Source organism: Corvus hawaiiensis, chromosome 7 (genome assembly GCF_020740725.1).
Source record: "Corvus hawaiiensis isolate bCorHaw1 chromosome 7, bCorHaw1.pri.cur, whole genome shotgun sequence".
Lineage (NCBI taxonomy): Eukaryota > Metazoa > Chordata > Aves > Passeriformes > Corvidae > Corvus > Corvus hawaiiensis.
Window position 1 is genome coordinate 33,218,629 of NC_063219.1, and position 26,980 is coordinate 33,245,608.

Below are 26,980 nucleotides of genomic sequence, written 5' to 3' on the forward strand. Positions count from 1 at the left end.
AAACATTTGGCTGGATAAATAATGTTTTTTCTTCAGTTGCAAACATGCACTGTTGGTGCCACTTTGCCAGTGTCAAACATACAACTTCCAATCCTGGAATTGCTGTCCAATACCATCTTGCCAATAAACTATGGATGATTTTATGAAATAAATTCTAAATTTATGCAAGCATTGACAAACCTGATTCATTACCAGACGTAGTAAGTACTTCCATAGGTTCTTTGGCATAATTCATCTGAATCTCATAATTATGTTTTTTCCCCTCCCAGTGTATGTGGAAGGGCTTGTTTTCCAGCAGCAGCCAATATTGCTCCACAGTGCAGGCAGTGCAAAACAGAGCGTCCAACATGAGAATATATCCAGAGACTCCATCAGAAGAATAGAAAATCAGCATAAGCTGCTTCTTGTAAAAAGCTGCTGTCATTTAAAGTTTCATCTTCACCCATAATTTTATATTTTTGCTCCTCTTTCTCTTCAAGATGTGTTTTGCACACTATTCTATTTTATTATATGTCCCTGAGTAATCTGTTCAGTCAATTTTTGGATTACCAACTCATTGTATAGACTGAGTCAATAAAAGCTTCTAGTCTGCTTACTGCTATCTCCTTCAAAACAAATACATTTAAAAGCTTTTTATTTTTTGAGTAAAAGCAGTTATAAGCAACACTCTAGGTATTTTTATCTATATAATTTATTTTGATAAACATATTTACGCAATATCCTTCTACCTTCGCTAATGCAAGTGCTTCTAAATACATATTACTATGTAACAGAATGAAAACCCTACAAAGAAACAGCTCATATTGTATTCCTTGGATATATGGTACAAGACTATCCCTGCAAAAATCATCCTTTAAAAACAGTGTCAGGTCCCACAAAGCAAAAGTCTTCCTCACCATCCTCACTGGAGGGAGAAAATGGCACTGTGACATTGCGTGGAGATGCTGTACACACATGATGTCAATATATTAAACGTGACTGAGACCCATGATACTGGGAATGCACACAAGGAGAACTTGAGGTCTAATTTCAAAACTGAAAATTGCTTTCTTACAAGTCTAGAACTGACTCCTCCAACAGCAAATTAGGACATTTAATTTTTTTTCCTACTTTGGCAACTTACACAAGAACTGAAATATGCTTAGTATATCTTGAAGCATATGCTTGTTGCTCCATTTGTAGCACATGGAAAATCATTAAATAATGCCTTTACAGGGACAGCAAATACTACAGTCCAATTTCAAGGTAAAATGTGTCCAAATAACTTGAAATGTAGAACAAAAACTAGAATGACCAAGTAATACATAGTTCATTGTCTAGAACAAAAATTAGTTTGTAGTACGAAGAAAGAGCGTGGAAGTTTGTGACATGCTTTTCTCTCTAAATTGTTGAAGAAAATCCACCAGTGTTCAAAATTAGCAATTACAATAAACTCATTTAGTTTTCCCAGAGATAGTGGCAAAACAGTATTGCCTTCTAAACTAACAAAATGATGCAGATAGCTTTGATATCAATTACTGGCCTTGCAGTAATTGAGAAGACTGCTTGTCATTGTGGAAGAGGCTCATGTAATGTTAGAGCCAATTAAAACCCCAACAATGTCAGTGTAGTCACTCTCCTCCCTCCGGTCTGCAGTGACTTTGCAGATTTTCAACATTCACCTTCAATGCCTGAAGTCCTGTGGGAGGTATCCAGACCAAGCGTTGCAGTAGCTTTTACTGAATTACAAAGTGCTTCTGTAAAACCTGCCTTGGTCTGTGACAAAGTTTCACATGCTTGAGTGAAGGCACAGCAGGAAATGGGGAAACATATTCCTCCAATTTCCCACTCTGAGGAACCTTCTCCATGACCAGGCCTACAATCAAAGAAGAGTAAAATCTGCCAAAAATGTTCCTTTTAAAAGAAAGTCCATGTCCCAAACACCTGAGTAAGCCTTAGGTCCAAACTGTCTTTAAACACACATAGGAGTAATTGGGTAGATGATCGTTTGTAATTATGTACAAAATATCTTCTCTGAGTGCATAACCCTGTGCAATCTGACAAAAACTTGTTCTTTAACATTAGCTTTGTGATTTACCAGGGAGAAATCTTTTCTGGAAGGAATTATTTAGTATCATTTTTGCACTGCGTTTTCCCATTTAAATTCCTGTATGGTTGTTGACAGAGCTGTCATAGGCACTTACCTGCAATAACTTCACTTACTGTAAGAGGCAGATCAAGAGAAAAGATGGGATTTTACATCTCTGCTGTTGGTAGAGTGGAGGCAAGGAAGTAGGGACACCAAAGCTTGCTCTCTAGCCGTCCCCATTGCCTTCTACACAGGTAATGCAGGAACTTGCCCATCCCACAGTGGTTTCCTGCTTGTAGCACATATTGTGAGAGGAGAAATAGCCCAGGCCAACTTGCCAGTCCAGTGTTAACCGTCCTTTGTACCCACCAGGAGTCTTGGAGTGCCCAGCAGCTGCCTGGGGCTGAGCAGGCACAGCTACACAGCTTTCTGCAGGCTGCAAATGTGCAAAGGCAAGATCGAGTTTTCTTTATTTCAGCACTTGCTGAAAATATTTTGGATGCTTAGCAAGTCTAGGCTCAAGCATTCACCCTCAATCAGAGACAAAACCCCAGGTTCTTCCAGAGCATCCTCTGCCACTCAGGCAGTATGGTTCTTATTCCCTTGCGGTCATCCCATGCTGACATTGCTGCGATAACACAACTCAGTCTTCTTTGCAAACTAAATATTCCTGCACATCTCTCTCATTATCCCTCTAAATGAAAGCACCAAAGTAAATATGAGTTAAGATTAGGATGAGTATACTCTGGTTTTAATTAAGAATATTGTAAATGTCGTAATGAAGTCCAGTGCTTCCCTTACCCTTGCTTATCCACTTAATAGCTTTTCCATGGCACAGACAGGCTGCTAGATGACCTTATCCTGCTAATAAGGGAGATCAGACCCTGACCATTTCTAAAGGACAAGGTAAACACCTGCCTCCTGGGCTTCTGATATGCTCTCAGTTGCTGCTAGAAGACCAAGCAGCTACCACAACTAAGGCAACCTGCTCCCACTTGAGGTCACCTAAAGGCCTGGCACCTCACAAAGGATGACCAAGTAAAATAAGCACATGGGTCTTTAGCATCTTGAAACAAGTCTGTATTAAATGCTTCAGGGCTGACCTTGGAGAACTTGGTAGCCCACATGATAAGCAGTATAAGCATGTTCCCTGCAGGTTCCCAAAAGACTCAAGATGTTGGTTTTATCAAAGCCCTACCTTGCCCTCACACCTCTCTATCTCCTGGCAGCACAACTGCTGAGGCTTCAGTTGAGTTCATGAACTGAGCATTGTCAGTATGAAAAACCAAACATTGTCCTTTAGAGTCCTTGACATTTGAAATTTATATTTACTCAGTCCCTTATGAACCAGAGACCAATAAACCTTCAAGGCACTCTTGGCCACTTGGCACTTTAAGGCCAAATGTAGATTTACACCACTGCCCTAAAACAGACTAGAGTGGTGGGAAACTGAACAGCAATTTTGGGAACTATTTTGATGCATATGTTTGTAGAGAGTTATTTGATTTAGGGTAGGATTGAGAAAGAATTAATAAAGGTCTGGTCTGTATTGGATTTCAGAGATTTTTCCAAAGCATGCATGGTGTAAGATCTTTTAAAAAGTAATCCAAATAGATATATAAAATATTGATCTTCTCCTATAAGGCTGAAGTAATGCAGATGTTAAAGGTTCCTACTCTCAATTCAGATCAAAATAAGAAAAACTAAAGCAAAACACTACAGTTAAATGTATAGGTCTGTGTCTTTCATACCAATTTCTTTCAGGTCCTGAAGTCCTGCAAACATTTTCCCCAGCTCTGCTGCACAGGGACATGCATTATTTATGCACTGTGCGTACTTAGAAAAGGCAAGCTCTTTGCCACGCTCAGGTAGTCTCTGAATAACACATAAAAGTGCCAGGTTGCTCAGAGCAGCCCTAACACAAGCTCTGGAGAGGCTCTTCACAGGCCACTCTCTAACAAACTGTAACCCGGGGATGTGCTGGGAATGCAGCTGCTGGAAAGGCCATGTTGGGAGTGAGCAGCTTCACAAGCTCTGCTCTCAGTGGGCAGCGGTGACCCAAGACACCCAGCCGTGCCACAGTGAATAATCAGTGTGGCTGAACACTCAAAGACATTTTAATCCCTCTCCCTGGGCAGCACTTTCTGTACTTTGCCTCCTATACACTACATAAGCCTATCCATGGTTTGCTAAATACCTGGAAGTAAAGCAGGATAAGAAGAAATACAGAATGTGGAGCATTATAGCTCCACACATATCTCAGGCAGAAGAGATCTGATCCCTTTTAGTGACCTGGTGTAGCTGAGGCTGACATGAAATCTAGTTACCTTCACTCATCCTCACAAGCGAGGTGCTGCTCGTGCTAACACTGCACACAGGACTTTTCCAGCACATCTGACCCTGGCTCTGGGTCTGTTGGGCTGGATGCTCCCCAAATAGAGAGCCATGTCTGTAAGAACATGAGTCAGCGTGGGCTAAAGCCTTTAGCAGAAGAGCAGGAAGGGGCTGGGGCCCTTTCACACTCAAGCAGCTTCAGGCACAGGGACCATCTCATACCTGGCTGAGCTGGTGTCACCCAAGGGATGGGATCAGCACAGTTCTGGCATTTGTGCGTAGAAGGGCAGCCTGGCTGGCTGGCACAAGAGCTGGCACACCTGGAACAGGGACAGGATTGTGCTGGATCTGCCCTAGGCATGGCCGGTTGTGTAACCCAAGTGCTTCCTCCTTGGTTGGGTAACAAAGGAAGGCTTCAGCACTGCGATCTTTTTCCCTGACCCCACACTACAGTTCACCTAGAGAGCTCTGAATAAAGATTTTTCCATGAGATTGGGAAAAGCTTACCTCTATCAGACTGGCCATCTACTAGTGTTTCTTCACATTTTAGATTCCCAGGACAGATACTGTTTGTGATCTTGTTTGTAAGTATGTTACTACGCATTTTCATTACAGTAGTTTTATTTGTTGTATCCCTTAATTAGGACCGTCAAGTTTTTCTGAATTCACACCTTTTAAACACTTGGTTTTGTGAGTTACCTTTGCCCCATGGTTATTGCTGGAAGACAGAGGGTTACCAACTACTATGTAACTTTATGTAAAATTAAATGCAATATAAGTTTGAAAAAATAGGATGACCAGTTATGCAGCCATAGCTTGTTTCTCATTAGCCTGCAGCAATTTCACTTAAAACTTCTGCCATCAAGTTGTCTATTATTTGCTTTTAAAAAATAAAATACTGTCTTTCCTGAGAGGTGATTGGAACCACATATTATAAATGCAAGTTGTAGTGCCTTCAGTATACACTTTCTCAAAAGGCCTTTGCTCAGTTAATCAGACATAAAGAGCTTGGCAGTATCACAATCTGTATGTTGGTGTCAAGGACATCACCCATGTGTCACTCCTGTAATCAACCCAATTTGCTAAGCTCCCAAGTTCCTTGCCACAGCTTTTAGATGGAAATAAAGCCCACTTGTTAATCACGAGGATAATGGATTTTGCAGTAATTGACAGTGGCATAAGTAAAAACAAGTTGCCTTGGGTAAACAATGAACTAGCAAAAGCCTCAGGAGCAGCCATGATCTGCGTTTCTGAATAACAAATACTGCACAAATAATGTCTAAAGTCAGAGGCAATGAGAGATGTGTGCACTTCCAGTATTTTCTGAGCCATGTGCATCCTGTGCCACATGCAATGCACAGCAGGAGGAATCCTGTCCTACAAGTTAAGAGCAGGTAAGATCAGGCAGGGACAGAGTGAAAAGCAAGTTGTCCAGAACACCACTGCCAAAGTACCCTCTCCTCAAATATCTGTGTTTGGAATATTCAGCTGCCCAATGCACTACTCTTTTAGCATAACTTAAGGTATTAAAACATCTGTCTAAATGTAAAGGAGGAAAAGCCTTTTCTGTTAGAGTTGTATTACATAAAACTATAGTGACAATTTAAGTTAATACTATTTAAATCATAAATGGTGAGGGGTATGGAGCAATTAGTGCAGGAACAAACAATTCAGAAGTGTGAAGGCCAGGATTTACTAGCAAAACTTATCTAGAAAAAGGCTTAATAATAGTCATTTTTCTTTGCACCCTGCTGTCACTCCAGTGGGTTCAGTCCAATAACAGATGTCTGTTTTGATATCAATCCCTATTTTAGGATTATTTAAAAAATACCCAATTAATCGTAACATTTCAGAAAAACATATCATTTTCAGAGATATCAGCTCCCTGGTTGTGGATCACAGATTTAAAGGACTACTGGGAGAATAAGATGAGGAAATTTACTTTGGAAAGATTGTACATTCTGACTTAGCAATGAAATACAATAATCAGAAAGCAGGATGCGCTTGGTAACAAGCATGGATATCCAGCCTTAGAGCTGGCCTGGGAGCTGGGGAAGGTGCTTATTGTTTCCAGACATAACTTTTCCTTTGTCAACCTGCCAAACAGCTTTGTTGCATTGTGAAAACAAGACTGCATTTACACTGTAGTTACCAGAAGACTTCACTTAGTTTGGCTTCTCTGGGCACCCACAGGAATCAGAGGATTTCACATTCATTTTGCAGAAGAACAATTTGAGTAATTATGAAATCTACCTGTTAAACTTCAGCAAATAAGCAAAATTACGAAACTCCATATGCCATATTAGAGCTCCTTAAGATACTGGAGGTCCTAATACTCACAGGAGAAACGACTCTGGACACCACTCAGTTTCACAGCACACGTCATACAGCTTGACATGACAAATTCCTGGTTCTTTTGCCATCTCAGTGATGTATTTCTCAAAACATGTTCCAGGTACAAAGGAAAATTAACACATTGACAGACATCATAAACACTGACACTGTGCTACCGGTCCATTACCTCGTGTATTTCTGAATCTTCCACATTTAAGAGGTTCTCTGTAACAAATTTAGGAAGTTTTATTAGACTTCTACCTTTCCTAGGTTTCTTTGTTTCTTCATAACTTTTTCCACCAGAAGCATTGAGGACAACACGCTGGCAGTTCTGACACACTGCAAAACACTTGTGCTCACTTCACAAGATTTGTCACATATCCTCACTGATCCAATGTCTCACAAGCCGCTCTTATATATGTTGTATGCACAGTCTGAATTCTGAGAACCTGTTGTCAGATCATTATAAAAATCCTTTAGAGCCAAGTTCTTTAAACATTTATGGCTAACTGCTATGCAAGTCAAGTGCACTGTTTATATTACCAAATGTCATATCTAATTCCCTGTTATGAACCCTTGAAATAAAATTATGTGATAATTACACAATCTGTTTGAAACCTGACAAATATATTCCCAGTACAAATGATTTATGAAGATAATGCATTGCTATAGCATAATGGTGCTTCTTAATGGAAGCAGTAAAGCTGTTTCCTACGCTCCAACAACCACAGTGATTTCTTACACAACCACTGATTAAGCAATAGATAATGCAGGCATTTTGGAAACTATATACACCACAGATTTATTTCAGGCTGCTCAAAAGTTATGGCCTGCCTATCTAAATGGCCTGTTAGCAAGGTATGAGCTTCAGCTGGGCTGTTTTACTTGCTCCTACCCAAGTTAGTGCCACTGCGCTAGATTTATGTTTAGAGCAATGCACAGTTTAGTCTCTTTTTGTAAGAACTGCTGTTAATCAGAAAATTAATGACTTGGCTGGTGTGGTGTGAGGCATTAGTAATGCCAACCTTGCTGTCTGGGAAGGGACTTTGGGCTGGTAGCTGGTGAGCAGGAAACTCCCCCACGTGGGAAAGACTCGCGGCTCTGCTGCTCCGAGAGCACCACCAGTGACAGAAACTGAGGCACAGCCAGTGAGGTGCAGCCCAGTGGCGTCTCCTGTGCGTCCTCTCCTTGCTTCTCCACTGCAGGATCTCCAGCCCACCAAGAGGGGCAAGTGATGCTCAAGAGGGAAAGTGATTCAATACACTACCAACTGTATATTACATTATTTTCCTATCTCCTTTTCCCACCAAATGAGAAGTGTCTTCTCAACTGTTTCATCATCATTATAATTAGTATGTATGGCAGACGATCAAATTAATTGTTTCTTGGGTTCAAATCTAGTACTGGTAAAATGTTAACAATTTAAATGAGACCCTCAATTTTCTACACCTTTCTGCAGAGAGTTTAGTAATTGCTTTAGCTTTGTTCATTCTGCCAATCCATGCTTCAGAACACTGATTTCATTAATGAGCAGCTAAACATGACTGCCCTGCTGATGATTTGTTCCCCTGCTACCTGGGAAATGTCATTTGAAATGGTCTAAGCTCAGTAAAAGGGCACTGAAAAATTTTAAGTGGCAGCACTTTGTTTTACTCCAAATTGCTACAAGTTGAAGAAAAATTGTATCTTACACAGCCATATCCAAAAGTATATCTAAAAATTATTGGTGCAGCTTGCAAAACCATAACAGGTGTGAAGATGAAAACTCTCATTATGAAGATTTTTCTGAGTTTTAATTATCATAAATGTATATTCTTCAAGAGCATCAGTGCTAGAATTATAGTCTATAATTAAGGAGGAGCTCTAATCTGGTTTGTTCTTGTCTTCACTCTAATTTTTCAGTAACGCCAGATCTGTAAAACACGAACATTTAATATTTCAGAACCAATGCCAAGTGGACATGATGAAAGTAAAACTGAAAAAACATATTCTTTCTTCTTTACTGCTATTCAATATTTTTCTGTTCTAAGCTGAGAATTTCTGCTGGATTTGTGCTTTCAGGTGGGCAGAGGAACATTGGTTAAGGGAGCAGAATGGAGTTGCAGACAGGTTTCTTGCTAGTTTAGTGAAAATGTATCCCTATTCATGCAAACCTTCAGGATCTTTTGTAATGTGAGTTTATACATGCTCAGATTTTGTCAGCTAAATCCTACAGCTGGGACAGCAGAAGGGGAGCCAGGTACCCCACTGCATAAATCAATTCACTGAAATTCTGGGAAGGTTTGTGATAGAAATGGGGTTTGCTTCAGCATCCCCCCTGGTACTGACTGAGGTTTGATCTGTTCATATAAAAGGCTGACCCTTTCAGTGCTCTATTGCCTGCAAATGACCAAGAAATCTGCTAACTCTGCTAAAAATTGTTTTAAGAACATTTTTAGCATCAACAATATAGGATTTTTTCCTTACTTTGTTCTGATTCAACAATTCAGTTGAAACATTCCTAAGGAAAATATGTCTAAGGATTAGAAGATAGACAGAGTTATAAGCAGCTGAAAGCACTGTCCTAAGGAGAAAAGCAAATGTACAACCAGGCACTGTTACCTGTACTGCCAAAACAAGGATTAGCCCTAAGAGAAGCATCAGCAAATTAGTGTCCTCATGAATAATTTTAAGGCAGTTATTTAAATTAGAAGTAGAGCAGGTGTTAGATACTAATCAGTTTTGCAAAGTAATTACATTAGTTCTATGCAAAGTAATTGCAAATGAGTGTAACAGGCATTGAAGTAGGGGTGGGAGATAAGAGTAACAAGGGTAAAAGCCTGCAACCACACAGGTGAATGCCATGCATTTATGAATAAGGTAGGAATGGGAATTTTCATTAGTTCTGGTGGGCATATAGCCGTACCATGGCCAAGCAGAGTTACCAGAGTGCAGCAGAAAGGATGATGCCAACCATGCAGCAGTTGTCTGCTCTCCACAATATTTAAAAGAGCAGCTTGAAAAATGCAAACAGATTTTGTCAGCAGCTCTGCGGTATTGCCATGGGGGAATGAAGTTCAGTGATAGTTTGACACATTCATAGATGCGAGAAGGGAACTGCAAGGAGTTTGATCTGCTTCAGGTGCTGCCCGCCTGTTTCCCTTTCCACTGCTTTTCATGGACACTAGTGCTGGAGATCTCCCCCTTCACCCCAGCTCAGCTTGTTGATGGCAAGCTTGGATGTGTCCCAAGAGAGGAGCTGGCTCACCAGGAGGCCACTCTGCACCCTGCCTGCAGGACAAGGCAGGTCCAGCAGCAACCCTGGGCAGGTTAGGAGAGCAGAGAGAAGGACCTACTGAGCGGATTGTAGGCAACATGTGAAAACCTGCAAGAACCTCCCTGGCAGAAATTGGTTGGTGGGAGGAAAGGGTCTGAGGGAGCCAAGACTAACTGCACAGGACTGCAAAAAATGGATTTTTGGTAGGGGAAACAGACTGAGGTGGCTTGAGGCTGAGATAGGCCAGAGAGCAGGGAAGGAAGGAGAGGAGGTTTCCAAAAATCTCGTCTGCTGTGTATAGTATCAGGGCACCCTGTAGAATGCAGGGTGAAGACTACTGAAGACCACTAAAATTTAGCAATATGGTTTAAGCTCGTGTGATCAAAGGCAAGCCTCCTGGAGAGGACTTCCCAGGTGCATCACACATAAGAAACCCAAGAGGAACGTTGCCACCAGCAGAGGACCAGTGCCCAGACCCCCAACCCTCCATGAGGTTCTCTGCACATTTGGGGGGCTTCTCCACAGCCAGACATTTCTCCTGACCTCTCTTTCACAGACATCTCCCAGTCACTTCCCACTCACAGAGTGCTTCAGCAGCAGCCAGATGTCAAAGGACCAAAACCCAGGTCCCAAGGGCTCCTTGGTGAACCCCTGGTTCAGATCACAAACCAGCCCTCGTGTTCTGACATTCTGCACTCCTTCAAGGCCACAGTCCCAGGTCTGTTCTAGCTTCATGTGGAATAACATGGTTTCTGTGAAGCTTAGTTTTTCTAACTTGAACAAAATATTCTAAAGGCTGGAGCAGGGAGAGCACAGCTTTCTTACAATGAAGAAGATGAGGTTTTTTTCATGTAGACAATTGACATGTAGACAAATGTCTTAAAATCACAGCAAGGGAAAAGATTTTTCTCCACATTTTATAGCTATCAGTGTCCAAAAAGCAAAACATTTGACTTCTTAGTGGGTTTTGGTTGCTTTTTTAATTCTCTAAGAATCCTGATGTGATGATTAGATCAATTCCTGTCCATTAGAATTTGAAATTAATCTGTTTTGCAACTAGTGAGCGCCCTTCTAGTATTTCACTGAGCATTTTTGATAGATGGATGAATTTAAATAGAACAAAAATGTATCTGATAATGAAGTCATTGTGTTTTTTCTGATTTAATCAGAATATTTGTACCATATAAGTCCATTAGAATATCAACGAGATGATTCGTATCAGGCTTCTTCAGGGAAATTACAAGCATTTAAAAAAATTTTATACTTCCAGCAATGAGACTTTGTTCTCACAACCATTCACTTCGCACAAAGCTTTGGTGTGTTCATTGTGCATCTCTGCAGCCTTGTGAGCCTATTTCAATGCTTCCTTAACAAAGGTGCCATCATTTAGAAGGTGCCATATGAAGAAAAGCATTTTACCTTTAACAGGTATTCACAATTCATGTGAAGGCTTTGAGGCAAGTGAGTAAAGGCAAGCCTAACAGAGGTTCTGGGGAAAATCTCCTCTCTGTTTCTCAGTCACATAAAGAGGGCCAAGAGCAGGCAAGGACCAGGAGAAAGGCACCATTGGTGCTGCAGGACAACAAAGCCCTGCCCACCCAACCCAGGAGTCCCCCAGGTATTAATGGCAGTGTCTGGGGAGAGGTTGTTTATGCCCATTTGCGAAATATGAGCTACACCTACTTTTGGGGCTTTTGGTATCCCAGCCCAAACAGCTGCAGGGCCATCCCACCTCCCAGCTCCAATAGGTGGCCCTAATATAATCCCATGATAGAACTCTGCTGCTGGGCTTTCCCACCTTCTTATCCCTGAACTCGGGCCCCTATTGATTGGGTGTAGAAACTAGAGATGCAACTGAACACATTCACGAAAATTCATCTTTACCTCAAGCCCCTTTGTTGCCAGGCACCGAAAACCATAGTGGGAAACAGAAGACCTTGATGTAAGCCCTGTTTAGCAGTACTTAAAACACTGGTGTGTTTCCAGCACTGTTTTAATCACCAACTCAAAGCTCAGCACCATACAGGCTCCTATGAAATGAAGTGACTTTATGGGAAAATGAGGCATTAGCAAAATGCTCGTAACTAACTGCTGTTTGTCAGGCAGTTTTCAACCAAAATTTTTGGTCTACATGTTTTATTTCACATCCCTACCCATACGGACCATTATAACAAGTCATTGACATCGCTAAACCTTAGCACATATTTCTAATTACAACCTAAATATCTAAATTTCTCAAATAGCAATGTTCTGAGTTTCAGTCACGCTCTACATGTATATGATAGAAAGGTATAAGGTGTCACTAGGTAAGACACCTTAAGGAAGGATTTGGGAAATTCAGCTCCAGCATATCACAAATTTCAACTCAATCCAGGCTGTAAACCACGACAAACCTGAGGATGAGTGAAATGAAAATTGCAAATGGTCCTTTACAACAAAGGTGGAAAAAAACCAGTGTTTCAGTGGTTTTAAGCTTCATGGTTACTTATTTTTAAATTAGAATTGTGTTTTGCTTCTTTGTCAAGTATGAGTTTAGTTTCCACATTTGACTGGAGTTAATAAGGAAATTAGAACATTTTCCTTGCTCCTCCATGTTATTTAGCCTTGTTGAGTCTCACATACAGAGAGCTTAGTGAAAGTTTCAGAGGCAGTAGAGCTCATTTAACTATTTATGATCCCAATACAGGGGTGAAAAGCACACAACCAGAACCTAAATCCCCCATTCCTGGTGATGGGGAGTCAGCTCTTAAATCTGCATCCCTGGGCTCAGGCAGTTTGGCTTCCTCCACCCAAGACACAGAGTATTTCAGCTCAGCACTGAGCTACTCAACATCCATTTTGGACCTATGAAAGCCAGACCAGGTAAAGATTTGTTTTTCATCTGTTTCCATGTCTCAATATATAAAACACTCCTCTGTTTTTCACATCTTTCCCATGACATCTGAAGCAGCACCAGCCCATCTAGAGGTTCTGAGTGCATTCAAACACAAACATTTTGATGAAAGGCCTGTTTGACCTCTGATGGATATTTCCCCTCCAGTCATTCCCTTTTTCCAATTGCAGTTCAGCCAAGGCTGCATTTGCTCTAGGTTGCTATTTATCGCTCAGCAACAACTCATTTAGCAACAGGTGAGTTATTGCCTGTTGGCTGATACCAAACACAGCCTCATCCTCCTCTGTCAGTCATGCAGCCTGCACAAACCACTCCAGGAGTAACACAGGAGAGCAGAGAAGATGCTACTACATGGCACAGGAGCTTGACTCTCACTTACTCCGTGCTTGAAAATGAAACAGTGATCATGCCAAGTCTGAATGCACAGCTCCTCATAAGAAACCAGTTCACAGCCAGGTGAATTGGTCTTAGGGGATTGTTCTCTGGAGGCCTGAAAAGCCCGCTCAGTGTTGAGGTACCTTTCAGAAAGAACTCCTGCTCTAAGCATATGAAGACTTAATACCCACTTTCAAGAAAAAAATATGTCACATGAAAAGTTTTGTGAAGTAAGACTTCTTTTTTTCCCTATGGATGGATCAACCTTAATTGCAAGACAAGGTTTTCATAAACCCACAAGCAGTGAAGACAGCAAACAAAGGATGTTGACAAGGTTTAGTTAAAATTCTCTGACTGGCTTTTATTAAGTATAAACTTACCTTTCCTCTACCATTTCTGAATATCACTTAAGACCAGTTGCTGTTGGAAGCTAGGTTTCAGGCTCTCAGCTACCCTTTTCATTCACACTGGCCAGGTGATAAGAATCAGTCATGACTAATTCAAGAGATACAATCTGCAAGAGCTGTCTCTACATGCTGCACAACTCTAAATTCACAAAGCATCATCCAGAGTAGCTCAATAAAACTCTCTGCTCCAGGCACAGCAATGGTCAAAAAAAATCTAATCAAACAATTGGATGCCTAGAAAACATGATAGAAAATAGTGAAATTATAATAATGTCCTCAGATCAATATTACTCTTTCAGAATGTAAATAAAGACTGAGCAGATGAATGGCAAAGTAAGGTGAAACTACAAGCTTCAATTCTTACTGCTTCTACAGGAGGGCATAGGGCTTGCAGGAAAACTACAAATTGGTGGTGCCCTGATTTTAAAATCACTTGGTCCTCTCATTACAGCAATCAGTGTGAATGTACGTGAGGAACACAAACCCGAGACTCTCGAAGCATCTGCAGGCTCTACTCTCTCTCTCAATCTTACAGCCAGAACACTTTATGGCTCAAGCTGTCTGAAATAGATACTGTGGACAGCAGCACAAATACTGAATTTGTCAAGAGAGCTGACACTGCGTTCAGCACATCTGTAATTGCAATCTGGCCCCTACCAGAAGTAATTCCAAGCAACCACTTAGGAACAATATCTTTTTCCCCCTCCGTTTCTATTTTTAAAGAAACTCAGAGAAAGTCTCTTCAGATGACTCAGTGCTCCTCGTTCCTGCATCCTGACAGACTGGGAACTGACCTCTGTGTGCATGTGCACCCACACAGCTCTGGAAAATATAGCAGCTGCTGCCCATGCCCCTGCTGGATGAGTGGGGTCCTCTCAATCTCTGCTGCAGCACTTGGTGAATAACTTCAGAAGGGAAAGTATTTTCCTGCAGCAATATGGTAAACTCCTTTTCCCATTGCAATCCTATTAGCATCCCACATTCCCAGAACTGCTGCACCACCAGGAAAACCCTATCTGCTTCACCAGCCAGCAGGAACTACAGAAACTCTCAGGGAGTACAGATACCTAGGCCATCACTTTCATTAAAAAACACAAAATAAAAGCATTTACAGCTACATTTATCCACAGTCTCTGAAAGCACAAAGAGGAGATGACAGAAGGTTTTTCTGTCCAAAACTGCTTTTAGATGAATACGCAATTTTCACTGAAGAAAGAAGAGTCTTACCAGGAAAACTACTTTTGCTATCATACCCCGTTAGTACAAAATACACATTTATCTGTTAAGATATGATCAAGAGGGAATTTTGGTATGGGTAACATAATCACCGCATTACTGATAGAAAGGCAATTTGGGGTTGTTAAGGCCCGCAGCAGGTGCCTGCTGGCTCCCAGTATGTGCTTAAATCCTGCAGTACTCAGCGGCAGGGAGAGGTGTTTGCAGAATTGACACTCTCAGAATAATGGCATTCAATTGGTAGCAGACCTGAAACACTTCTATTCATTTTAGAATAGCATATGCAAAAAATTTGGATATCTTAAATATTAAATCTCTCCTTCCCTTAAGCCAGCGAAATTGTAATTTATAGCTTTCACATCTAGATCCACGGTCTCTGAAACTTGATTTTGTTACTACACGTCTTCGCATTGGTTTCTGTTTAAAACTTTGTTTAGCACCCTGCTGCACAGGACCACAACTGGAGCTAAAGCAAAAGCTTGATCAAATCTGAAGCTTTTTTGTAGATAGTGACAAGAACACTTAGAGAAAGAAAACATTTAAGAAAGAGTAAAGTTACCCAGCTAAAGAAAACAAAAAGGCATAAGCCAGCAAGTTGTTACTGACTGTAGTATTTTCTCTTTGAATGACATCTTGTTTTCTCCAGCTGTATGAAACAAATTGCTGCCCTGGTCTATGCTGAAGTGCAGACGCTCAGAACTACAACTCCTTTTACCACAATTGTCACGATACCATAGGAAAAAACCCTAACATTTTTAAGGGAAATTGTTTTGACAACTTTTTTGTTTTTAAACAAATATTGCAGGTTTTTTAGAATACAGAAATCAATGACTGTTATAATGATTTTTAGGATGGCAGTTCCAATGCCAAGAAATAATTATGGTTTTAATAAACCATTTGCTATTTTACTGGAAATGTCCAGACTGGTGATAAATTGTTACACTACTCAGTCTGGATGCTAGACCACATCCAACACTAGAAGAAGTTATGAGTTTAATTAAACTAGCTATGATAACAAGCAATCTCCTTCCATATAATGGTACCATCTTCCTCATGAAAAACAGGAAATATCTGAAAGGTTTGATTCCATAAAATGAATTAAATTAAGGTTCAGATTTCCCCACAGATTATTTCCTAATACAAATTTGAAGTTTAAAAGACTTAATTTCAACATTTCAGCCATATTTTCCCCACAGACAATATAACTGTGCGCCTTTCATAATTATGGACAAGCATATTTGACTGACTAAGGTATTCTCAAATCATTTTTATGGCCTTTTTTTTTGTTGTTGTTGGGAATATGGAGTATCATCAGTAAGAAACACTCCAGTGTGCACAAGTTGGGAAGAAGCTGAGCAAGTTTGAAGTAGTTACCTCTTCCATGACTTGCAAGGTTTGGTATAATGTAGGGATCTGCCTGAAGGAAGGGGTAGAACTGAAAAAGGTCACTTTTGGCACTTGGGATGAGCAAGGACCCACCCTGAGGGGTGGCCAGAACACCCTCATGTAGGGAATGGCAGCTGGGGCAGGAGACCCCTGAGTTCCCCTCAGCTGCCAGCGTGGATGGGAAAGGAGTGTTGCCTCCATAAACCCGGTTCCTAAAGAAAAGGGAGGCTGTGAATCTTCAAATAATTAAAAACAATGGACAGAAAAGTAAAAAGCATAATGAAAATTGACTTACAGCACAGGACGGGGAAGTGGGGGCCTGTGGGGCCTTGCTCCTGGCAGCTGCCGGCTGTCGACTCGCTATGAAGGCTCCTCTGTGGGGAGATTCCCGCCGGAATTCTCTGCCACGGCCCCACGGCCGGGCACGGCCGGGCCCCTCAGCACTGCCACCCTCAGCACTGCCACTGGCACCCCCAGGAAACTGTATTTCAGAAAGCTCAGAGTGCGCTTTTGTGGTGAAACACTGAGGAGCACATCCCGTATAGTGCTTCCGAGGCTTGGGGGTCTTTCCTCACAGCAACAACCCTGGCGGATTTTTAGGGAATTCAATGCTGTTAACGCACTTCTGAGATCAGGGGCGAGAAACAGCTTGTGCCACAAACTGGTCAAGTTTAATCAGAAACATTCATCAGAAGACAGCTATGGCCATGGAGGCTGAATTATTTCTCTCTAAAGATCTTGAGCTCAGATCAGGACTTTTGCCGAATCTTCGTCTGGCTCACAGACCAGGGCTGATTTCCAGGAAAACCTTGCCAGAATCCTTAGATCTGAGGCAGATCTGCCATAAGGCAGATTTCCTCTGAAAAGGGATGCTCTCTCCAAGTCCTGTCAGCTTTTCCAAGACTTTTTAATTTCTGCCATACACTCTGGAAAATGGCCTTCCAGCACTGCAAGTTAGAAAGTCCCACAAGTGCTGAATGGATTTGGGCTCCAACAGCTTCCAAATTCTTGCTGCAGAGGTGGAATTGAGGATAGAAAAGAACATCCTTTATTTGCGTGTTTAGGTCTTTTCCTCAAATTTCCAGTTGAAAGTTTGCAATTGGAATTGAAACTACATATCAAACCCACACAGGCAGAAAAAACCCTGGCAAATGTCTGCCTAATCTGCTCTTTAAACCTCAGCAATGGAAATCCTGCAGCCTTTTTCACTGTAGTTCAAATGAGAGAGACATGGAGGAAGAAGAAAATCCTTGCCCATTACTCCTTCACCGAGGGAGAGTGGCAGATTAGCTAGTTCCCATTCTGAGAAGTGCTGATTCGGGCTGTATTTTAGCACATCATGATGTATTTTGAGAATACCCAGAGAATCAGAGTGTCCTTGTGCTTTAGCTAGCCCAGAAGTACGAACATCTTCTAATGGCTAGGTCCTGCTTGCTGCGATTTAAGTCCAGTACTTCTTCCTTTACCTGTCATATCCATGGAAACAGTTTCTTTCTCTGCACATCTTTTTAGCTTATTTTAGGCCTGAGGTGTGTCATTGATCCTCTCCTCTACAGGACACAGCTACAACACCTCCCTCTTTGCTCATACATCTCACTTTTGGTAGCCCTGTACTCCCTGGCACAGGTCCACTTCATGTTATTGAGAACACCAGTGAGCCCTTCCCAGAGTGCTGCGCACACACCACTTCAAACATTCCAAATGCCACACTCCTCCTTACATATTGCATTATTTGGGGGGGAGATGTGCAAGAGTGTGATTTTCCAGATAGCTGGAGGATAACTGTGTGTGACTCAAAGATCCCTTTTATAAACATCATTTGTCACCAGCTTTCCACTTTCTAAAACAATTCATTTTAAAATTTCAGGTGACTAAAAAGCTGACAGTTCAACTTCCTATCCAGCTTCCACAGCAGAAACTTTGCTTTCAAATTCCTCAATGAACAGCAAAGACTTTGGAATACGTTTTCTTTGTAGATTTGTTTTCCATGTGGAAATCTTACCAATTATTGGAGAGAACTAAAATGTGCTGTCTTTATTACCTTCTCCCTCTTTGCCTTCTCAAAAACACTTTCATGATCAGGATTACAAAAAAGTGCCTTTCACCATCCTTTTCTCAGTAAGTCCCCTGTGCTGATCAGGTCAGAGGCACACAAGCCTTTCTTCCTGCTTTCTCTGCTTCTCTGCCTAAAGTTGTATCCAAGCTTGTATCTCCGCTTCTCTGCCTAAAGTTGTATCCAAGTTGTATCTCTGCCTAAAGTTGTATCTTCTGGAACCTCTGCCTGTCTCCCTGGGCAGTCTGTTCCCTCCCATAAAGTGCCTCATCAAGCCCAGTCTTCCCTTCAGGCGATGTTATTTGCTGTTGTTGAGGTCCCAGCCATGTGATGATTACCTTGGCCCCCATCACTGGCATCGTCATCCTTCATTCCTTTCACGTTCAGCCAGGGACTTTAAATGGTTTTATTGCTCATCACTTTCTGAACCTCAAAGTAGTTATAGAGCTCCTTCCTTCATTCCTCCTCATTCCTCATCTACCAGAGCAGAAAGCACATGCCTCAGGTGCTTGTAAAAAAAAAAAAAAACTGGTTATTTTTAAATTGTCCTTCCCAGTGCTGTACCTTGACAAGTTCATATCACCACCCCTCTTCCTGTCATGTCTTTTTTCAAGGACCAGCTTTTCACTCACAAATCTCATTTACTCTTTATCAGTTTTACAACCAAAGATAGTCTTCCCATCATTTATATTTCAGAGCATCTTTTGATTTTCACATCAGCTTTTTTCCACAAGTTGAACCACTCTACCCTAGATTATTGATGGAAGGGGGCAGGTTCTCATAAATGTGTTGTTTAGCAAAATGCAAATAATCACAGTGGTTTGGAACCAGAAGAACATACTTTAATACTTCCTGGCTTTTGAAGGTTGATGGAACAAAAATAGAAAACATCTGTAGGTATATAAAGAGATTGGTGTGTATGTATAGACAGAGATAAACAGAGCTATAAATTTATAAATAAAAAATTTGTCCATCATCAGTTTCTATACTGGTTTTTTCCTTTGGCTTTATTATAGATGAACTTTCTTTAGATCAAAGTCTAGCTTCCTGGAAGCATGTTTTCATAATTTATTAGTTTCAGAAAACAAAATCCAAAAATACTGCAAAATTTCTTGTGCTTATACCATGGCACTTACTTTGAATACAAAAGACCAAATGCTGCTGACCTTGTGGCAGTAGAACACCCATTCGATGAAGTTATATTTTTGCTTAGGGAAGGACAGCGGGTTTCAGTCCACAATGGTATTTGTTTTGATCTTTAGAGATTGTTTTCTGCAGAATTTTACAGTGAAGATGATTTCCACAACACAAATCTATGCAAATACTTTAATCAACCTGCAGGTGGACACATTTCAGTCACAGAAAATTTTTTATACCTTGAAGGTAAAGAAACGAAAAATTGTTTAACTAAGACTAAGAAAGGACCCTGCAGTCCCAAGAGCATTAAATGTTTTAAGGGAAATGGGACAGAAAAGAAAGGTGACAAACAGAAATTCACTTTTAAACTGCTGTAACACCTTCTTCACTTGTGTTTTAATAAAAACATCGCTTTGACTACATGGAAAATAGTTTCACAAATTACATTTTTAAATCAAAGAATTCATTCTCATCCTACGGCCCACCCCTGATGCTCCAAGTAGAAAGACTCTCCAAATCTCATGTGCTGCTGAAACCTCATACACACTGGTGGCTACTTAGATCAAATAACCTAAAAGCCGATGCTCAGTGGTGCTAATGGGGCTCTGAATGACTGAGACTCTGCAGGAGCCCAGGAGCCTCGTGGAGCCTCTCCCCAGCTCTGCAGAGCACTTGCACACAGGCCCCCCGGCCACTGTGCTGGAACTGCTGCCACACCTCACTTGGTTCAAAAAAACTGAGCTCACATGGCTTTCCTTGAAAGTCACACAAATTACCAAGGTCTGGATGGTTTGCAGGACCAGGATGAGATCTGTAATTACTACAGGAGTCAGCCAGATTGAACAGCTGAGAATATCAGGATATTTGAATATGAGGATACATCTCTCATCATTCCACAGGAAATCTCTCTGCTCGGTAACCGCAGGCGTTACGCTGGGGCTTGGCAAACTCTCTGTGCCTTGGCCTGGGCCAGAGAACAAAAAGAAAATCCTGGCAAGGACTGCAAAGCAACATCAGCTCAAGCCACATTTGAGGAGTTAATGAACTCAAGGAATGAAGCTCTTAAAGGAATGAATATATCCAAATTAATGAAATTTTTCATTTCATTAGGAAGTGAATACTCTTTCTTTTTATTTTACATCACTGAAACCATAAAGCCAGCCCCTATGGAAATGGAAGACTCATCTGAAAAACTGATTTCATCTCTATCCATTATCTCTCTAAATGCAGCATCTTAGTGCCTGTGCTTTGAGTGTTCTCCAGAGGGGCAATGGGATTTCTTAATGGGCTCTGTGCCGGGCTCTGTGTAGCTTCACCTAACAATATAAATGCAGCACTTCTGCTGAGGAATGATGGAATGAGGAATGATTGTCAGTTATAGCCTTGTAGGTGGGAATCTCGCTTTTTCAGCCCATTTGGGTGGGTTTCCTGCCAGAGAGAATTCCAGTCCAAATTTCTGTGCAATATTTAAAACGTAATTGTGTTTAACAAACCCAGCAAAAAGTGGCAAGCAATACAACAGTGAGGTAAAACCCAGGACTGTTTCCAAACAATTCCTGAGCTAGCTGAGCCAGGCAGCTCTCAAGAACTGTGCTCAAGGATATGTCCAGAAGGATGAGGTGTCACAGGGAACCTCAGAGCATCTGCAGGAGGTGTGTGGGGCCTTGCAGGGTTGGAAGGGATCTGTGGAGATCACTCAGTCCAACCCCCCTGCCTAGGCAGGGTCACCTGGGGCGGGGGACACAGGAACACATCCAGGTGAGTTTGTAATGTTCCCAAAGAGAGAAACTCCACAGCCTCCCTGGGCAGCCTGTTCCAATGCTCTGGCACTCTCAACATAAAGAAGTTCTTCCTCATGGTGAGGTGAAACTTCTTGGCCATTGCTCCTCATCCTGTCCCTGGCACCACTGCAAGGATTCTGGCACCATTTTGTTCAGCTGGAGATGTCCACTCTGGGCCGAAGACAACTGGACACAATTTGAAAACATTGATGGACTGAGAATCAGCTGCTTCATGCGGTAATTTTTTCCAGTGATTAATCATCCTTACTGCTAAAAACTGTGCTGAATTTCCCATTTGAATGTATTTGGCTTCAGCTTTCTGATATTCCTTCTTTTTATACCTTTCTTTAACCTGAGCCATTTAATTCTATAGTAACCATTACTCTTTCCCTGTGGATTTCCACCATAATCAAGTTACCTCTCCATTTCCTTGTTGGTAATCTAAAAGATTTAAACTTCTTGATGCTGCCACTTTCAGATGAAGCCTAACCAACTCTGCAGCCTGAAATTCTGCGTACAGCTTTTTTTTTTCTATATCCCCAATAGTGTTCTTCAACATCCTTTTTAAAATATCAGTCTCATTAAAATCAGATTAAAATGCATTTTGCCCAAATAAACCCTCCCTCCCCAGTGATCCACATGACTTTAATAAGATTTCCCCTTCCTCATGTTAGTTCTTACTTTGTACCAGCCACGGGTTTACAATCCATGCTGTTGTATTTGGTTTGGTGAAGTGCAGCAGTGTCAGGGGGGCTCCTCTCTGACCCAGGAACCACCTGGGGCAAGTGGCAGCTGCTGTAATGTTGCACACTAGCGAGATCCCACATGGGATCAGCTTTTTTCCCAGGCTGATTCTGCCAAGTGGGGACCTGTGCCTCCTGTGGCAGTGAGCTGAGGGTCTGCCTGGGTTGTACCTGACCCCACAGGGTGCAGCTGGCTGGCCCAGGGGAGCTGCGGCCCCTTTGGATCAACTCCAGCCATCTCTCCTCCCTCATGAGAGCTGGGGGTGTGTAGTGCAATGTATTTGCACTCCTCTACTTTTTTTGAAGTATTTTCTATGCAGGCAGGATAATAAGTAAAACAAGCAAGACAGGCAACCCAGAGTTTTTGCTGGTGTCTGGTGCAGTCGGAGCTCCCACTGCTGTATTCCAACAACCATTTGCCCATGGGGAGGTGTGAAATGAGCAATTGTAAAGCTGAGACCAACTTCAGCTGTTCAACATTTTAGAAATCTCCTTTTCTGAACCACCATATGTACCATATTTTTTCATCACAGAACTTCTACATGTGCCTTATCTCTTTTTTCTTTCCAGTAGTGTTTGTATGACCAATGTTTGTATGATTAATTCTAATAGCTTAAATAAAATTGCTATCTACAACCAGGTGCTCTTTGCAGGAGGGATGGCAGCCAAAGCTCTGCTCTCTGCCACCTGTCCTTCACCCCCACCACCTCGTGTAATCCCACCCACTGCACCAGAGCCATGGGCTTTGCAGACCCAGTGATGGCCATAGCCACAAGCCTGACCTTCAGGATTTCAACTATGAAAAAAGGGTGTGGATTCCACGTCCTGATGTCTGTGGGTCTGCAGACACAATCCCACTATGGTTTATATTTTTAATTCAATGGAGTTTTGATTATCTCTGGGCGAATCAAGGAAAAAGGGGTTACAGTGAAAGATCTGTTTATATTTTCAAAACACGCCTTGTGAAATCCCACACAAGATTCACCTTAATGCATTCCTCGAGTCAGGAGTGAGTAATGTGATTTAGCTTCTACATTTTATGGGATCTGCAGCTGTAGAATTAGAAAAGAGAGCCAAAATAAATAATAAAAATAAAACAAGTGCCAGAGAGACACAATTGCCATTCTAAGCAGAAGGCAGCTCCTGTAAATGGGAGTGTCAGGTAGAGCCTGCTGGGCTTCCTTAGGGAAATAACAGGACAGCATCTTTCCATCACTGAAATCGTCTGGGAAATAGCCTCTGTAGGAAGTTCTCTACAGCTCCTCGTTTCTCATGTTGTCTTATGCTAGGTCAGCCATTACTCAGGGGCCTGCTCCAGATTATAATTTGGCAAATAAAGGTTCGTATGCGCCCATAGCCGGGAGCAGATACGGCAAGAGTGAAAATGGGCAGTGGTGGCTCGTTTCTGGTTTTGGCTTTTTAGAGCAAGCCCTGCCAGCTGCCAAGTTTGTCCCTGCCCTGGGCAGTGATGGCTGTGGACAGCACAGAGGGAGTGAGGTCCATCGCTCCCCCCACGCCGTAGAGCACCGGCTCAGCACCAGGCGATGCCCAAGCAGCCAGCCCAGCCCTCCGTGCGCCAGGCAGCGCTAAAGCAGAGGGTTTGTGTGTAGTACCCTGCAGTATTAACACATTTTAACTCTCTTCCTTCCCTTCCCTCCCCCTCCAACCACCCATCTGCAATGATTTTACCTTTTTATTTGCTGATGAAGTCGAAACAACAGAGAGCAGCAGCTTTAATGCTGGATGAAACACACCTCCCTGGAGTTCTGAGTGTGGGACAGAGCAGGGGGAGTGCTGCATGTCGAGTTGGTCTTTCTGTGAGGTACCTGTGCAGGGAGCTTGACATCCTCGTCTAGACAGATATGTTTCCTTTTCCCTATCACTTTGCAATACAACTCTGAACATTCAAATACGAATGAAAAATATTTTTTTAACAGTTTGCAAACTTCTTTCTGATTTTATTCCTTTTCTCTTCTGTCTGGTACTCACTGGAATCGATTTTTAATTGAAATCACTCCACCTCTAGGTCAGCCTGAAAGGTGCAACCATTACATTTCTGTCTTCTCTCGTTTGGAACATATTTTTCATTTTGCAGCTATAGAAATTATCTCTCTTTGCTTCCAAAAGAGCAGAAGTTACAAGAAATGCACATCTTCAGTAGCCAAAAAACAAAAAGTGACATTAAGCAAAGCCCTGGCAGAAAGCCTGAGGAGTACCCAGGTGCCCCACTGCTGTGTTTTGGGACACCTCGTTTGTTCGTAGCTAATTGGGCCAAAACTCAGGGAGCTCCCTGGGATGGGGGAATATGGCTGTACTGAGGGGAAAACAGGTGCACCCACATTGCAGAGACACCAGTTTGCTGTGATTTCCCTTTGGATGCAATGATCAGACCCATACTTTGATGTGTTTGGGCAGGCAGTTCCACTTCAGAGTTTTTTTAAGTTTGGTTTGGTTTTTTTTTAATCCAGTTCAGTTCCCATGAAAATCTGATTTCCATTTGGGATGAAAATTCACATTTCCCATCAGCTCTGCTGAACTGAACTTAGAGTTTCTCCTTTATTTTATTTTTCAGTGTGGCCAGAGCTTGCCTCTCCAAATACTGTGTGCTTTGTCCTGTCTAGCTTCTATTTATTTTTCTGCCTTTGTGCATGCTGTTCACCTCCCACATTTTGGAAATTGCTTTAGATGCAAATACATCAATTTGTGACTTCACACTCAAGATTTTAGAATTTACTAGAAAATTCAAAGTAACATACAACAGATCTGAGCCTTCGCTGCTGATTCCCATAGTTGGTTTTAGGGATTTTGGTTTTCTCATTTTCTTCTTTTATTAACAGATGTTCTCTTCCATTTTAAAGGGCTTCAAAATGTTAATTGTTTAAAGTACCAAGTCTGATCATTCTTTATCCTCTCTATGTTTTTCAGCTTTTTCTTTCTGCAGTATCACCAAGCAGTACTCAGCACATTTAATTCACTCTGCAGACCTCAGTTACAGATTACTAAACTCATTCCCTTCACACAGCATGCTGGGGTTTAGAGAAATAGAAGTAAGCAGAAAACAATGGGCTTTAAATAGGGGCTCAGACACAGAAACAAGTTACCTGGCTTGGAAAGTTTAAAAGGAGCAGCTGGGCTGCAGGAACTGGCTATGTCCATGCATTTAGCAGGACTCAAACAGGATGATATTGATTTTGTTTTGTCTGGAACATGGAAGGATGAGCAAAGTCCGCCTATCTGGTATTTCCAGTGGTTCAGACCACGCACACAAAGAGGCACAGCTCAGCTTGGCCATGGCAAATTTCTTCATTTGTGGTCCCATTTTGCTGCCCTTGAGCCCCACATTGTCACTGACTCAGAATATTTTGGATGAGCTGTAGGGCACATCGAGTTGTGTTTCATCATTAAATATGCATTTGTGCTTGAGCTTCCTGTAGATTTCTAGGCAGGTGGGCGCTTGCAAGCTGAAATGAAATGAGGTACTCTGAGTAACCACCTGGAGGGTCCTGGCTCCAAAACCACAACCACAAAACCCAACGTCCCAGGGCACTTTTCCTAACTTGGAGTGATGGGCAGTTACCTGCTGTTGAAAAGGGAAAACATCTTCCCCTTCTCTCCTCAGCTACCCTTCCCAGACCCATTCATAAGGGCCAGAGCACAGCAAAGGAGAGGCCCCAGGGTAGCAGCTACAAAGATATCAGCTTCTTCTCTAAATAGTCAGAAATCAGACAAAGAAGTGCTTTTGGCCATCAAAACCTGCTGAATGTGGCCCAGTGATCAGGCAGCAGCAATGATGCTTTATCCTTGTTTTCCCCTGCTGCATTCTCTGCTCCTTGGACACGTCTGTCACATGCTGTTGGAAATTGAAGGGGCTTTCTTACCCCTGTGGGCCTGTTTTTGAGTCTCAGATAAAGGTTTTACAAGACTTTCATGGAAAGCCCTAGAGAAATTCAACATCCTGTCAGAGCTGGGACACAGGCTGACTGAGGAGATGATGCACAGCCCCAGGGCTGCCTCAGGGAAGGGTTTCTTGTGCCCTCATTCCCTTTTCTATCCATCTTGCAGCTCCAGCAAAGAGCTCTGGATAAACACAACTTGGGCCTTTAATAATGTACAGCTTACAGTGAGCAAGACAGCAGCCTTGTGTGTCTTCTCCTTTTCAAAGGTTGCTTCTCCTCTGTTTCCTCCATCAAGGCGAGGGCCAGAGGCAAGTTTAATGCTTCCCTGGCTGATAGCAGGAGGGCTCAGTGATGGAGATGGGAGCACAAAGGTTCTGGGGACAGCCAGCGGGATGTCAGAGAGGGAGAGTCCTGAGGAGATGGCACAGAGAGGCTTGAACCTGCCCCCTTCTGTTCTGTCAGTAATTCACCACTGCTGTTTCAGTGCAAACAGATTCACCATGTGATGCACGGACAACTCATCATCTTAGGAGGCTACTCCTCCCAGCAAGGATGTCAAGGGCTCCCTCCAGTTGCCAGAAGGACTACTGCTACCTGAGGGGTGATTTAAGGACATCTGAGACCTCCTTGAGGCAGATGTGAAGCATAGCAAGGTGCCCCATGGCGATCTCAAATGGCACCAGATCCCCGTGTTAAAGCAGCTGCCTTGCAGGCGTCTGCCCCACTGGACTGCAACATGGGAACACAGCTGCCAAAAATGCACATTTTGTACCTTAACATCATTCCAAAGTCATGTTGGGTTACAAATTACAGATCCAAGTGCTGACTTTGCCTGTCACAATTCCCAGCAAGATGTTTCAGCTGAGCCAATTAAGACTCAGTCTGGTAACTTTCTGTAAGTTATTTCTTTTAGGATTTCAGCAATAGGCCTGGCTGCAATGTGACATTTCTGAGCACTTTGTTCTAAGCTGAGGCAGTCTCTGTTGATGCAAGCCACCCTGTGAAGACATGAGCAGTAATCCCTTCAAAGACACAGCCCTCCTTTTCCTGTGAAATGCTGTTGGCAGTTTGTTCCTTTCTG